The sequence below is a fragment of the Mastomys coucha genome, unplaced genomic scaffold, assembly GCF_008632895.1.
Source record: "Mastomys coucha isolate ucsf_1 unplaced genomic scaffold, UCSF_Mcou_1 pScaffold20, whole genome shotgun sequence".
Classification (NCBI taxonomy): domain Eukaryota; kingdom Metazoa; phylum Chordata; class Mammalia; order Rodentia; family Muridae; genus Mastomys; species Mastomys coucha.
Window position 1 is genome coordinate 91,197,793 of NW_022196903.1, and position 15,864 is coordinate 91,213,656.

At 45.8% G+C, this 15,864-nt stretch overlaps 1 protein-coding gene across 6 annotated transcripts in view; it reads right to left on the reverse strand.

The window, feature by feature from the left end:
• The window catches only part of Frmd4b (FERM domain containing 4B), a 319,697-nt gene that overhangs the window by 127,116 nt on the left and 176,717 nt on the right, over nt 1-15,864 (reverse strand). Inside the window, exon 1 of one of the 6 annotated variants that reach the window (XM_031382705.1) lies at nt 4,960-5,056. The exons of 4 other annotated variants lie outside the window; for them this stretch is intronic. The gene's annotated coding sequence lies outside the window, so the exon portion shown is untranslated. Of the gene's footprint in view, nt 1-4,905; nt 4,925-4,959; nt 5,057-15,864 lie in introns of those variants that run through there. One more of the 6 variants, XM_031382706.1, reaches the window with a different exon arrangement.

The window sequence follows — 15,864 nt, forward strand, 5'->3', positions numbered from 1 at the left end:
AAAAAAAAAAAAAACTCAAAGCGAATAAATAAATAAATAAATAAATAAATACATATTAAGAAAGTTGTGCTTGCTAGTACAGGCTTGTAGTTCATGTGGCTATGGATGAAGCCGATCACTAGGGTGCAGGAGTTTGAGACCAGCCTGAGCAACCTAGTGAGACCCTATCTCGAAAACATGGTAGACGCCATTACTGGACACCAGCTGTATACATGCATTATCCTAGGAGGTTTATAGACATTATATCTGAGCTGTAATGGTTCATTCTCCAATTCCTATTGTTGTCCGTATTCAATCGTTGAGGCTAGAGAGTTCAAGGTAGGAATAAATAACCTGTTTTCAATGCAAAAAAAAAAAAAATTCTGCATTTTCAGTTTTGATTGAACTCTTGTTTTTTTGCATCTGTGAACTAGCTTAGAAATCCGATCCTGGGGTTATAGACACATGGCCGACAGAAACCACAGAACTGGTCATAAGAGGTGAGTGGACAAACTTTGCTTAGTTCATGGCCACAGATCACGTTCTTAACTAAGCAATTCGAAGGTCAAACAAACCCCTAGGGTGGCTCAGTGAATAGGGATGTTAGTTCCTGTTGCTGAGCTGGCCAATGCATAATAAGTATATAGTCTCAGAGTTTTTCTGAAAGGGCTGGAGCTGCAGCTCAGAGGTGAGAGGGCTTGCCTAGCATCCATACCTCCCTGGGCTTGCTCACAGTGCCGCACACACTGGGTATGGTGGTACATGCTTGTGATCTCAGCATCAGAAAGAGAGCAGCAGGAGAATCCAAAGTTCAAGGTCATCCTTGACTCCACAGGAATGTGATACCAGCCTGGGATAGATTAGAACCTGCTTCAACCATTTCTCCTGCAGAGGTCTGCAAACAGCAACATCAGAACAGCATCCTCATTTTATAGGTTAGGACACTGACACTCAGACTTTAGGATAACTTATTCAAAATTTCCTGGCAAAGTAAAAGACCAAGTCAAAATGTGAATAAGGTGATTGGGCATAGCTACTCTGACTAAATGTGCAAGGTCTCCAGTCACAGACATAGTGGTGAATGCTTGTAATATTAACAGTACTCAGGAGGCTGAAGCAGGAGGATTGCCAGGAGTTTAAGGCCAGAGCCTGGACTACATAGTGAATTTGAGATCTTGTATCAAAACAAAAAATAAAAAATAAAAAATAAAAAACAAATCACATTAAACTAAATTTACAACTTAACACAATAAAATAGAATCCCAATAACAAATAAAAACAGAGGTAACCAAAAAACCCACCACTTATTTTCTGGATCTTCATAGTGTTGTAAAGAAACGTGTTGGTTTAAATTGTAATGCTTTTGTACCCATAAGAACTAACTACATATGTGTCCTACAGAAAGTTGAACACATGCACACACACACACACACACACACACACACAGTATAAATCCACTAAGGAAAACACCATAATGTATACAATATTCCAAGTTACTAGGTTGCTTTATAATCCAAATACGTTTATTTCTCCCTTTTAAATATACATCCATTGGCATATACCTTTGGTCCCAGCACTGAGGAGGCAGGCAGATCTCTGTAAGAATGAGCCCAGCCTGGTCTACATATCAAGTTCTAGGATAGCCAGGACTATGTAGAGACTATGTATATCTCAAACAAACAAAGAACAAAACAAAAAGATCTGTTTGCTATGTGCCACTTTGTTTTGACATTTCCTCCAATCAATTGACATTCTTTTCTCAACACATACTTTCACTACATATGTGTGTGTGTGTGTGTGTGTATAAATATGTTTCTTTTTTCTTTTCTTTTTTTAATGAGACAGGGCTTCCTGTAACTCAGGCTGGCTTCTGGTTCCTATGTAGCATGTAGCCAAGGATGACTTCAAGCTGATCTTTCTGTCTCCACCTTCCAAGACCTGGATTACTCTAGACTATTAAACAGTGACTGTCATTTTGTTGTGACAAACTGTGCAACGGCACATAACTTGAACTAGGAATGGCCACCTGTCCCAAACTGGGGCAATCAACTTGAGTCCAGGAAATCTAGAATTGGATCTGAAAGCTTGGCTGCCATGGGTGACTGCTGTGTGCAGAGAAAATCTTGTACGAACAAAGCAGAGGACAGGTGGCTGAAGGAGGCCCAAGAAATCAAGTGGGCCAAGGAGAAAACTACAGAATCACTGTCTGTCTCCAATGTCTTTCCAGTTTTTATGCTTCTCTCAGTCTGTATGAACTCATGTCTTTGGATTCCACAAGACTCCTGAGATCTTAGAACGATCCATTTTTGTTCTTTGTTAAGCTGACTTGCATTGAATTCAATTCTTCAGATAAGACACACAGGCTGTGTAGGGGATGGGTAGGGTGGTGCATCTTGGAAGGATCTGCCCATTTCTGCCTCCCATCTTACTATCTCTAAAATTATGGAGCAGACTTCTGTGCCCAGCTCTTTCCAGAGGTTCTGGGGAGCCTCAACTCAGGCCCTTATGCTTGCGAGGCATGTTTTTTTTTATCAAGTAAGCCTGCTTTCCAGTCCATACACCATGGATTTCTGTATTTAAACAAAACAAATAGTTTCCAAGGGCCAGAGTCCAAAATGATGGGCCCACACCATCTGCTCACCATCTCAGATGTGCCATGGAGGGCAAATAGCCCTCAGAGAGATTGACAGGGTAGAGGAGAGTAGCAGCCCCTTCCCTGGATGGTGTGGTAAGAGATGATGAGGGTCAGCGGAGGAGGGCAGGGGGAGAGCACACGGTAGTATTTGCCTACGCTCTGAGCATCCTGTTCAATATTCCCTGAATCCCTTCCATTGTAGGATGGTGCTTCCAAAGGGATGTCATAGGGATGATTTGATTGTCAGCAGGAACAGAAGGGCCTGCCCTTGTCACTTGGAGGCTGAAAAGTGAGAGGTGTACTTCATTCATCAAAACAACACTGATGGATAGACTGTAACTGACAATAGAAACTAAGAGAGGCCATAAAATACACATTTCAAGGGAGAGCTTCTTTGACAAGGAGAAGATCTGAGAACACTGGGTTTGATTTCCTCCACAGCCATCTATGGCAGCCCAGGGCAGAATAGATCCATTGTTGGATATGGGTCATGGTTTCTGGTTCACCCAAGTATACGACTGGTGGGGAGTCCTGTCAGAGGAGTGAGCAAACTTTGAGCCAGCAAAATTACATGGTACCAGAATGGGTACAGAAGTATGGATGAAGGTTCTGCTGAGCACAGGGAAATTGCTCACAGGGATTCACCTGGATCATGATTTCAGATAGATTAGTAAATGTCTATTACTGATGCGTGCTTCTGGATAAGTCTGTGAGGGTGTTCCTAGGGACCATTTGGTCACAAGGACTCTGCCCTGACAAATGGAATCACCCTTTGGTGAATTCATGTGATGGTATTACTGAGTGGCATTAAAAAGGCAGGAGGCAACCCGCTTGGAGGAAGGAGGTTGCTAGTTGAGTATCCTTAGATGCTGTGTCGTGTCTCATCCACTTCCTGTTTGTGCCCTTTGCTCTGTCCCTCAGCGGCAATGAGGTGAATAAATTCTCTGGCCCGGCCTTCTACTACCATGATGCTCTGTCCAAAGGCATAAGCCACAGGGATCACAGTGGGCTGGGTCCTCCTACAACAAGGAACCCTCCAGGCCATCCCTCAGAGACATGTCCACAGACCAACCTGATAAAGACAGTTCAGCTTTTTGTCACAGATGCTTCTAGGTTGTGTCAAGTTGGGAGTTAATAATGCTAGGACATGCCTTGTTTCTTTGAAAACTGGTCAACAGATAAACTTTTCTATAATCTCTACATACTATAATCTATACATACTCATCTTAGAGAAGCTGAATTGCAGGGTAAATTAACAAGCTAGTTAAAAGGCACATGTCAGAGTAATTGTGCAGAGCTGACAGGATAAGGAAGAGAAAGGAAATAAATAAAAGAAGAAAAAGGGCCATAGGTTCCTGCACGCCTTCAGGCCTTCAGTCTACATAGCCAGGGCACTTTAAGAGCAATCCTAATGGCATGGTTCCCAGGCACCCTCTGTCATCCCTGCGTTACCACAGAGTCAACCCAGTGATGTCCCTGAGGCAAGAACTCTCCACACTCCAACATCGAGAGAGAAACTGAAGGCAAACCCCTTTGACCACAAGATTCACAAACAATGGAACAAGAGCTCAGCTGAGACGCGCCCCCCCCCCCCCCCCCCGCACACTCTTAATCACACAGCAATGCATATAGTCCTGAATCCAGCACACACTGACCAACATGGGAAAGCCTTCCTGTGATGGTCATTCTGAACGGGTCACATGAACAGGCAGAAATGGAAATACGAAACAGGATGGAAACTCATCACTTCCAAATAAGCAAACATCCATGAAAAGAACTTAGAGCTTTGGATTTTATAAATAGAATAGGGAGAGCATCTATTAATGTTTGAGATAGGGTAGAAAAAAATTCAGATTAACCCAAAGCCACACAAGTCACTAAACCTAGACCTGGGAATGTAATATATAAATAATATGTTATATACATAATAAAATTATACACACACACACACACACACACACATAAAATTTCCAAGCCAGGCATGTCTCATTTATTTTAAAGCATGACTCAAAAATACTTGATTTTCTAATTTCAACTAGGGCTGTGTTTAAGAAACGCATATGTGGAGTTCCTTAATTAGATGTCTAAATCTAGAATCATTTTTGAGTCCCACAGAGACCATGGTAATAGTTTCAGAATTTACCTCTAGCTGTTAGTCAATGGTCAATGATCACTAATAGTAGCAACTTCTCAAATAAAATCCCACAACGCGTGTATTCAAATGTGATCTCTTCAGAGACCTCTGTGCCAGGCCCGCCCAGATGATTCACCTTCTCCCACCTCTTCCTCACCCAGCTCCAGGTATCTGGAAGTTAGAATGGTGCATGCTGGGTTAGAACTCCCACCTCAGACTGCGTTTGCTTCCCAGCTGATAAGAACGGGTCCTCAGCCTGCAAGCACTGGTAGCCGGTGGAAATGCTTTGTCCAGTGGGTCAGTAGTCATGTGGGAGAAGGCCTACAGGGAAGTGAGAATCTGCTACATCCTTGACTTCCAGTGCCAGCACCCAGATGGGGCATCGCATGGTGATGGTCTGGTTTGTGAGGGAACACTCACCACCTGGCTGCAGCCCTAGCCCTTCTACCTGACCTAAGAGATGCGAAGAGAACCGGGTGGTAAGGAACCGAAAGGCAATCCCACACAGGGCAGAAGGGTCCTATCTGGGGTCAGACTAAAAAGTAACAGGAAACAACAATGGAAAAAGAGCAAACTCCCGGCTGTTTTGGTTTTGTTTTAGCTGATGTTTGGAACACGGAAACCCTTGATAAGGAAGTAGCGAGCTTCGTATTTCCTCCTCCTTCTGGTTCCCTACTGCCTTTTCCTGAGACTCAGCAGAAGAGACCTTGCTTCATAAAGATGGCTTCTCAGTGGTGGTATGGGTTTTGGGTGGTATGACCCAGGCAAGGTCAAAATTGATATCTGGAGTCAGAGTCAGAGTCAGCTCTCTGACCAGGTCCACGGTTCCTACACAGCTGAGCAATGGTCCTATCACTGTGAGGACATGGCTGTGGGAGTGATACCTTCTAAATGCAGACTGGACCTCTCTGCTTTCCAATGTCCGATCTCTTCCCACACAACACACCCAGTAACTAACTTCACTTCCGCTGGAAAAAAAACAAAACAGGTCTATGATGGTTAATATTGTCAACAGGTTTTACTTCACAGTCTTCTAAGCATGCCTGTGAGGGAGCCTAGATGAGTTAACTGAGGTTCGGAGACCGGTCTTCACTTGATCTTGGCCAAAAGCCCAAGAAGCGATGGGAGACCCATCTTAAATGTGGGTGGCACCATCTCATAGGCTGAGGTCATGGACTGAATAAGAAATCAAGCTGAGCACCAGCCTTCCTCCCCCTCCCCCTATCGCAATTCTGACTATGGATTCAATGTGAGCAGGAGCCTCAGGCTCTGTCTGCCATGATTTCTGGCTATCAACACTTCCTTCTATCAGTTGCATTTATCAGTTATTTTGTCCACAGTGACAAGAAGAAATGCTAACCCAGGCCCATCCCTTCTATTTTTCTTTGTGTCTCAGATCTCACCTCTAATTCAGCACATCCACGCTGGCCTCCTTTTCATCCTTCATATCAAACCTTGGTCCAACGTTAGGGTGTCACATATGCTGTTCTCTCTGGGTGGAACACCCTGCCCTCCCCAACCCCCCATTCAGTCCATTCTCAGGTCCCTTCGTGACTTTCAGATCTGAGATCAGATGTCTGTTGCCTTCTTGGGATGCCTTCCCTGCTTCATCTAATGTAGAGCCTCCTCTACTCCACCATGTTGTTCTAAGACCTACAGTTTCTCACTTAGCTATATCTGTCAGCCTGTCTTCTACCACTAGATCTTAAGTTTCACAGGATGGGAGACCTTGACTCTGTTGTCCCTTTTTGGTCCCCTAGGGCTTCGTTCTAAAAGCAGGGTCTCCGAAAATCTTCTGAGTGAGGGCTGGGAGTACCATGCTTCTGAGAAACTCACAGAAGTCTGAAGACTTGAATAAGGATCCCCAGAACCCATGTAGAGCTGGATCGTTCTGTGATCCCAGGGTATCTATGGAGAGATGGACGGTGGAGACTGAAGAATCCCTGGGAACTTGCTGACAGTTATCCTGGCATATGAAGTAGTGAGCGAAATGAGATTCTACTTCAGAACCAAGTAGAAAGTGAGGATGGATACCCAAGGTTGTCCTTTGATTTCCACTGAGTGTCATGGCACCTGCACAACTCTTCCTAGTGAATGAATTGAACCTAGATGCTAACACATATTCATACACATTTACTTACACCAGTTGTTCTCAACCTCCCTAATGCCGTGACCCCTAAGACAGTGCCTCATGTTGTAGTGACGTCCCCAACCATAAACTTATTTTCATTGGTATTTCATAGCTGTAATTTTGCTACTGTTATGAATTGTAATGTAAATATCTGTGTTCTCTGGTGGTCCTAGATGACCCCTATGAAAGAGTTGACCCTTGTTTGATACCCCCAGGTTGTGAACTGCCGATTTATACTGATAGAGCCTGATCTATAGAGGCTGGCCCAAGCAACTCCCAAGCCATGGCCCAGAAAACCTGACACACCAGGAAACACGTTTTCCAACCAGAGAGCAAGGTGAGCTGTTAAACTCCTCATCAGATGAGAGTCTCTGGAGCGAGAAGGGGGTGGGGGTGGGGATCTAGGCCAGTCTTACTTTGAGGCCTATTGAATGGATGGAGTTTTATATTTCACCCAGATGATGTCAATCCCAGCAGAACAGGGCCCTTTTATATCATCTCTGGGTGGTGACTGAGCGTGAGCTATTGACACTCTCATCCCGAGAATGGCCTGCACTGACACAGATATCTCCAGAAAAGTCAGCTGGGATTTCTCCTTTAGGCCTCTCAAGACAGAGCCTGTCTTCCCAGCATGCAACCGCACTGTCTATGAAGCACCGACTTAGCGTGCTGCTAACCGACTTAGCGTGCTGCTAACAAGCCCCCAAAGTAGGAAGCATTACTACTCCGATTAGGCATAGGGTAAAGCAGAGTCCTGGAGGGGCTAGTCACACTGCTGCAATGTGGGGCGGGACTCACAGGTCCCTGTCAGACCCCTTGGGGGTGGTTATGGCAAAAGAGACAGAGGTGAAGGAAGAAAAGCAGGTAGCAAAGAAGTTTGAAAGGGAGAAAAATGGATAGATGAGGGAGGAATGAAAAAAGATGTGGAAATTCAGTTTGCTAAAGGTGAAATTGAATGATGAGTGTGGCGGTGTATGTGTGTAAGCCCAACAACTCAGGAGTCTGAGGTAGACAGTCAAGAACAGCCTTGGCTAAATGAGACCTCTTGTCAGAGCAAACAAGAAAGGAAGAGAGGAAACTGAGCCACTGAATCATTGTCTTAAGGAAATGTAACAAGAAGGAATGGCCAGGCTGGGTAGCTCCTGAAATCACTGCCTGAATTTACTGATGGGTTTTACGTCTCAGTCACTTATAATTCTGAGTGAGCAGCTTCCTGGCTCTACCTGCTTCTGTGATGGCCTGCAGGGCAGGATTATCAGTTGTGTGGCCTCCTGGGCCTGAGTCCACAGTAATGTGGCTTGGGATTGAGTCCAGTGCACAACGCCATTCAAGCCTTCATGCTGTCAACCACGTGCTCACACCTGCTCACACAGCAGCCTTCTGAGGAGAGAACCACTATCAGTACAAATAGGACCATCCGATGGTTCCACAAGGGCACCGTGCATGGAGCGTGTCCTAGTGGTCCGGGCCTCAACACCATGGCCATTGCACCTGCAGAATGTTTGGTGTCCTCTGTATGTGGGGCCACTGACCGTTAGTAAGTGGATACGTCCCATTACTGTGACACTAAATACATCTCCAAATGTTGCTAAATGTGGGCTCCTGGATGGAATTGTTCCTTTGGAGAAGAACTGCTTCCGAGACAAGGAGAGAAAGTCCGAGCAGTCAAACCAGTAAGGAAGTTTTGAGTCCAGGGAAAGGACGTAAGGCTCAGCAGGTCAAAGGGATTGTTACCAAGTCTGATGCCTGAGTTTGGTTCCGGAAACCCACAAGGTGGAGGAAAGAGAGAACCGACCTAAGCTGTCCTCTGACTTCCACAGATGTGCCCTGGCACAGACATAACTACCTACCTACTACTGACTTACCTACCTACCTAAACAAACAAACTAGCAAACAAACAAATGCAAAAAGAAAAAGAGAAAAGGCAGGGGCGGGGCACTTGAAATCAAGCTGGCCCGAGAACCGAGCTCAGAGCACAGCTAGAGCTCAATTTCTCTTTACACAGGAGGCACAAGAAATGAGGCTATGGGTGGAGAGAATGTTTCCTTGTTCATTGTTGTGGACAAGTGACCACCAGCAGGGACTGAAAGTTGAACCTCTTTTCTGGGCATTAGCATTCAATTGCAAGCTCCTTTCTGCCTGGGGGAGGTTTGACAAGGGCAGCCCACAAGGCAGGCTGGCAGTTTGGATTCTAGATTCTGGATTCTGTGCACAGCTGGTTTGCTGCTGTTGTTGTGTTGTGTTTTCAGCACCCATGCCTTGGGGGATGACAGTTCCTGGGGATGGCATTTTCACAAGAGGCAATCCCTTCAAGATGGTAGCCTGATATTATAAGGCTGGCTGAAAATAAAAGAATAAAGCCATCCATTCTGGAGTGAGGGTGTCCAGGAGATACCAGCCTGGTACCAAGGAGCTGCAGAGGGGATTTGGAGTCAGGAAGCTTGGGAGATAGCTCAGTGCATAAAGAGATCCAGGCATCTGTAATTCCCTCATCCTAACAGTGAAGTAAAGTGGTGGAGAATTCTTAGACTACCTACTCTAAGTACCTGGCTTAGAAGCTAATTGGCAGAAATAACAAGAGAGACACAGCTTCAGCAACTCTGGAAAGTTGTCCTCTGACCCCCATACACACTCCTCTCCACTTACACACACACACACACACACACACACACACACACACACACACACACACAATTACCGCTGTCGTTTGAGGCAGGGCCCTATTCTTCAGCTTAGCCTGGCCTGGGTTTACTTCATTATGCAGCTCAGACTTTGGTTTTCTGAGTGTTGGGATTTCAGGTGTGTGCCACTGGGCCTGGTTTCTTGTAATTCTTTGCTGTACTCTTGGACACTGGGAATTAAAGCCAGGGTGCTGTTCGCGCCAAGAACAGACTCCACTCCTAGACTTCCAGCCTTTCCTGTTTAGCTTTGTCCCCTTTGTATTCAAACCAAGCCTATCTCAAAGGAACAAAGGATAACCATACACAGTGGAGGACACCGGCCTTAGCCCTAGTGCAGGGAGTTCCCTGGCCAGTAGCCGTGATTCAGTAACTATACTGCTAACCTTGAATGCCTAGATTGCTTCAATAGCTTATTTCCCCTCCCCCTCCTACCCCACTCACACATGGTTCTTTTGGAATATTAAGATGTCAAACAGGCTTATTCAGGTTGAAAATCAACCCATTAGTCAAACCCTGGAGAAGGCAGCAATCCATTATCTGGGTTTAATTCCTTTCTTATTTCCCTGCCATAATCAATAAACGAATTCAAAACTACTGTTCAGGGATGAGGGCAAAGCTCAGCGGTGGAGTGTTTGTAGAGAATGTGAGACTTCAGCTTCAACACCAGTAGTACAAACACACCCTTTAAAGCAGCCCTGTGCCTGAAGTCAGTGAAGGCTGTTGTCCATCTCTTGGTTTTTGTATGATTGTGACCAGGCAGTTCAGAGTTGAGCTTCGTAACTCTCAGACACAGGCTTATTAGATTATTTTTATCAAGCGTGTTTATTTACCTACTTAATATCTTATTTAATGTTTCTATTTATTATTTGAAAATGTCATACAACATATTTTGAACATATTCTTTCCCTTCTCCCTACTCCTCCCACCAGATCCTCCCTTATAAAATGTTTTTAAAATGGAGTATTTATTGTACATGGTACTGGCTTTCATAAGGTCGTATGATGAGCTTTGAGCACATCACCCTCCCCCATTTCCTTCCCTATCCACCCTCTCACTCCCACTAGTTCACTTGGGTCCTTAGACTGTTTCAGTCTTACTTTTGAGCCACATAAACACATATGATTTTACACCATGTTTCTTTGTATGTGCGTATGAACATTCACACATGTGTGAGCATGGGTACAAGTTTCCATGTGTGTGTATGTAGAGGGAGGATAAGGGATAAGCATGGTTCTTCAGGTGCTGTCCACCTTGGTTTTTTTGAGACAGAGTCTCTCACTGTCCTGGAGTGTCCACGTTAGGTTGCTGGGTCAGCAAGTTCCCAAGGTTCCATCCATCTCTGTCTCCCTAGCCCTGGGATCACAAATATGGGTTGCCATACATGTTTTGTCGAGGATTGTCGTTGTTTTGTTTGAGACAGGGTGTCTCTGTATAGTCCTGGAGCTCACTATATAGACCAGTGTACTGGCTGGTTTTATGTGCCAACTTGACACAGGCTGGAGTTATCACAGAAGGGAGCTTCAGTTGGGGAAGTGCTTCCATGAGATCCAGCTGTGGGGCATTTTCTCAATTAGTGATCAAGGGGGTAGGGCCCCTTGTGGGTGGTGCCATCCCTAGACTGCAAGTCTTGGGTTCTATAAGAGAGCAGGCTGAGCAAGCCAGGGGAAGCAAGCCAGTAAGGAACATCCCTCCATGGCCTCTGCATCAGCTCCTGCTTCCTGACCTGCTTGAGTTCCAGTCCTGACTTCCTCTGGTGATCAACAGCAATGTGGAAGTAAGTTGAATAAACCCTTTCCTCCCCAACTTGCTTCTTGGTCATGATGTTTGTGTAGGAATAGAAACCCTGACTAAGACAACCAGGTTGGCCTTGAACTCACAGAGAACTACTGGCCTCTAGCTCTGTAGTTCAGACTGCTGGGATTAAAGGTGTGTGCCATCATGCTTAGCCTCATGCATGGCTTTTTTTTTTTTAAGAGTGTTGTGGGGATCAAAGTCAGGCTCAAGTAAGCTCTCCAGGCCTACCTATATCACCTGTGTTTACATGCATTTTGCCTACTGTGTTCTCACAAGCACCCCATGAGAGAAACAGTTTCAATTTTCTCTTTTATGGTTAGAAAGCTGGACCCTCAAGAGTTTGAGAGTAACTCACTGAGACCCCAACAGGTGATGAGAGACTCATTTCCTGTAACCTGGCTGACCAGGTTACAGGAAAGGGCAAAGGCTGGAGCTCTAATTTCAAGGATGGATGGGAGGTGGGAACCATCTTCTCCCTGCTCCCTGGAAATGGTCTGAAGGTGCTTCTGTAACCAGCACCTCCTGAGGGCCCAGAGGACATTGTCAAGGGTTCATGGCCACACGGTCACTCAGGCTATTTCTGTAGTTCCTCTTTCTTGCAAACCAGTGGTTAGGCTGTATTTTTAGACATTGTGGTACAGTATCAATGAGTCCAAGAAGGGGAAAAAAAAAAAGAATGAAAGAAAGAGAAGAACAAGATGAGGAAGGCACAAATACTGAAAACACGAGAAGTCACAGACGCGTTACTAAGGCGTTACCAAGACTCCATGCGGCAGGTCTGCAGCACAGGTTAGCTGCCCTCCGCAGTGGAGTTGGAGAAAGTGGAAATTCTGGTTGGGGTTATGCGAGAAGCAGACAGCCTGTGGTCTGGAAACTTTTAGTTCTGCCAACTGTTTTCTTTCCTGAGAGAAACAGCCAATAGAGAGAGGCGGGGGCAGAGCGACTTTCAAAATTTTAAAAGGTAATGACATGGGCTGTCCAGGGAAGGGCCTTTCCAGATGAATGACTGTGCTTATGACGTTTAGATGCGCAGGCTACTGAATAACAAGGCCAGCAAGCCTCACTTTGACCCTGTGCAGAGCAAACAGATCACGTATGTCACACGGAAACACAAAGAAACCTTAGAGGGCCCCAAACCCCTTTAGCCCCTATTCTGAGCACATGTCTCTGCTTCCATTCCTCAACTCCATTCAAACATCTGATGGGTGTCCATCAATCTCTCTGCTCTTTGCAATCCATGTGCAAACACAGGCTAAAGAAGTGCTCAGGGGACTCACAATTAGTAAAAAGGGACTGTGTTAGAGCAGGAGTCCTGACCTGTCTCCAATTAGTTGGTAGAAAATATACTGGGGAAAAGTTAAGTTCATTTGGGCTTTTAGAAAAATAATCCCCTCCTCCCTCCATTTCTTTCTTTCCTGCTTATATGTTTGTACTGGAGATGGAACCCAGGGCCTTTCACTCACCAGGCAAGCGCCCTGCCAGTATGCTACTCTCCCAGTCCAGAGAAACTTGAATGCTAAGACCCAGGCCTCGTATCATCACAGAAGAATCATCCCTCTCAGTCTAGGAGCTACCAACACGCAGTCACGAACATGTCTTGTCGCTATATAGGCTCTGTTTATAAGTGGGTTTGTGGAGTCCCTTTGAAGTTTTATCACGGAATTGAATGTTAGTGAACTAAAACAAAAGCTAGAAGACCACAAGTTAGGAGAAGAGGAGGCTGTGAAAAGGAGAATGACCTTTCCCCTCTATAAACAAAGAAAACGAAACAAAATTATCAAGCAGCATGTGAAGAAGAGAATCCTTTTCAAGAGGCTGTGTGATGGGACCAGTCATGGCAGCGCCTGAGAACCCTGCGGCCATCCTCATGCTGCCCAAATTGGAAGTACACGTCTAATGTACTTTAAGTACATACATAAGAGCAGTGAAATGCACAGCTCAGGGGGGGGGGGGGAAGGCACTTGGACTACTCCACTACCCCGCCACCTACATTCCACAGCTCCCTCCACTGCTGAGGGCATTCATGTTCAATTGAACTTGGAGGGGAGTGACAGGCTATGTTCTGATCTTCTCCACCTGGTAAGAATATCTCCATCTCAAAGACTGGCAAAGGCCGCAAGTCAGTGCCCCTGTCCCAGAGGGCAGGCTGTGATACCTCGGCCAGCACAGCATAGAATAATAGCAAGGGGGTATACTTGAGGATACTGTAATGGTCACCTCCACCTTCAGGATGTGCGGTCCACTGCGGAGACCACATGGTAGCTTTAAATACCAGAAACTCAGATGTACACAGCCATGTCTAAGCCACAGCTTACTAAAATTCAACGTTTGAAGGATTAAAAAAAAAATCTTCCAAACAGTGATAGTCACACCTGCCATCAGGGTGGCTGCATGCTGGGCACGGAGTTTGGCGAACACAGGCCATCACACGACAGCACAGATGTGCCTTATTGCTTCTGTGGGTAGGCTCACTGCTAAGCTTCTGACGAGGGAAAGCCGGCTTCCGTGTCAAATGCTCTGTCATTTTTACAAGCTCTATGAGGAAAAACGGTCTCTCATTCACTGGCTTTTTGTTTTGAGACCTTTAAATGGTACCCAGCTCACTGTAGGTGCCAGGCAACATGTGCAAGATACACGGATGAACAAATGAATGAACGAGTGAGTGAATGAATGAACCCCATTTTTATCTCTGGTCTGAAATTTTGCCCCATTCTACAGTACAAATCACTCAATACTTCCTTTGTCTGTTGCTTTGAAATTTTTCTGTGGGCCTGGAACTGTAGTTGGGTTGGTAGAATTCTTTCCTAACAGGCACAAAAGTCCGGGTTCGGTGCCCCCAGCAGCACATAAGCCAGATGTGGCCCCACATGCTTACCATCCCAGGCAGGTAGGAAGACCAGAAATCTAAGGCCATCCTCGGCTACACAGGGAGTTTGAAGCCAGCCTTGGCTACAGAAGACCTTGTCTCAAAACCAAACAAACAATCCCCAAAGCAAAAAAACTCCAAACAATTCTTGAATGTATTCATGAGATTCCTTAGCCATGGAACTGCCAGGTTCCAAATGGCTGTGCTGCTACTGTCCCTCGGGATCATCCCCCTAGTAACCAAGGCGGCTTCGACCTGATGGCCTGCTGCAGGCCCAGTCAGGATTTCTCCTTGAGCAGCAAAACAGAGCATATGTCATTCTCACGAGCCCTGCCATTTGTTCTGTTTAGTTGGCAAGTTTCTCCCCACTTCTTCTGCTCTCTCCTATTCTCACTTCCCTCCCTGTGTCTTGGGAGAGGAAATCTCACTCAAACACATAGGGCTGTATCCAGGGAACAAAATATTTTACCCTGTGGCCAACATGGCCCCATTCTGACACTTGTTCCCCTGGTGTGTGTGGCTTTCTAAAGTGGGAGGAGGATGGGAGGCATAGGGTGTGGCCACGGGGCTGAGGTGGCCGTGGTAACTTCCATACTTCTGAGAATCAGGCAACGCATCATGCGAGCTCTCTGCAATCACTCAATCCTGTACTTCAGGGTTCTGGTCACACTCTGGCCAGGTGAAAACATAACCTGGGGTTTGTTTTAGCCATTTAGCCATTTAGCTATTTAGGACAGGGCAGGCAGGGGAGGAGCAGTTCCTTAGGAGCCACACAGGTCTGGGATGTCTGATCCTGGCCTATGGCAACCTGGTTGGCAATGTTAGGTAAGTCATACCCCACTCTAAGGAACTGCTGTAAAATGGATAGAGCTTTGCTTAATGTGTTGGCTCTCAATGCGTGTGTTGTGGCTCCTGTGGGTGTCAAAATGACCCTGTCACAGGGGTCACATATCAGATACTTTCATTATGATCTGTAACAGTACCAAAATTGAAGTTATGACGTAGCAATGAAAACAATTTCATAGTCATGGCTCACTACAACATGGGGAGCTGCATTAAAGGTTGTAGCATTAGGAACGTTGAGAACCACTGGCTTAATGCATTGCGTGCAATACCTAAGCAGCAGCTGAAGTAGCTAGGGGTGGTGTATTCCTATAATCCCAATGAAACATCTGAAAACTCGAAGCTAGCCTATTCTACCCTGTGACTTCCAGGACAGCTAGAATGACACAGTGAGACCTTGTTCCAAAATCTCAACAAAGAACGAGGGTAAAGAGCACCAGCTTGGAGTTAAGCCCGGCTTCACTCTGTATTACCCGTATGATCCTAACACTCTTCTTCTTCCTTCACATAATAAGCCATTTTTCACCAGTGATGGACTTCTTTAGAAAAGATGCTTCCAAAGTCCATGGGCTGGGTGAAAGGTGGGCTATTCTCTTGGGTCCTCGAGCCCCAGGACAAAAGGAAAAAGTAGCTCCCTCCCCTTCTTGTGCCTCCCTGCCTTTTCTTCCTTCTTCTAGAGACAGGGTCTCAATATGCAGCCCTGATTGGCCTGTGACTTGCTTTATAGACTGGACTGACCTCTAATTCCCAGAGGTTTGCCTGCCTCTGTCTCCCGAGTGTTGCTATTAATCTCAAGGAGGC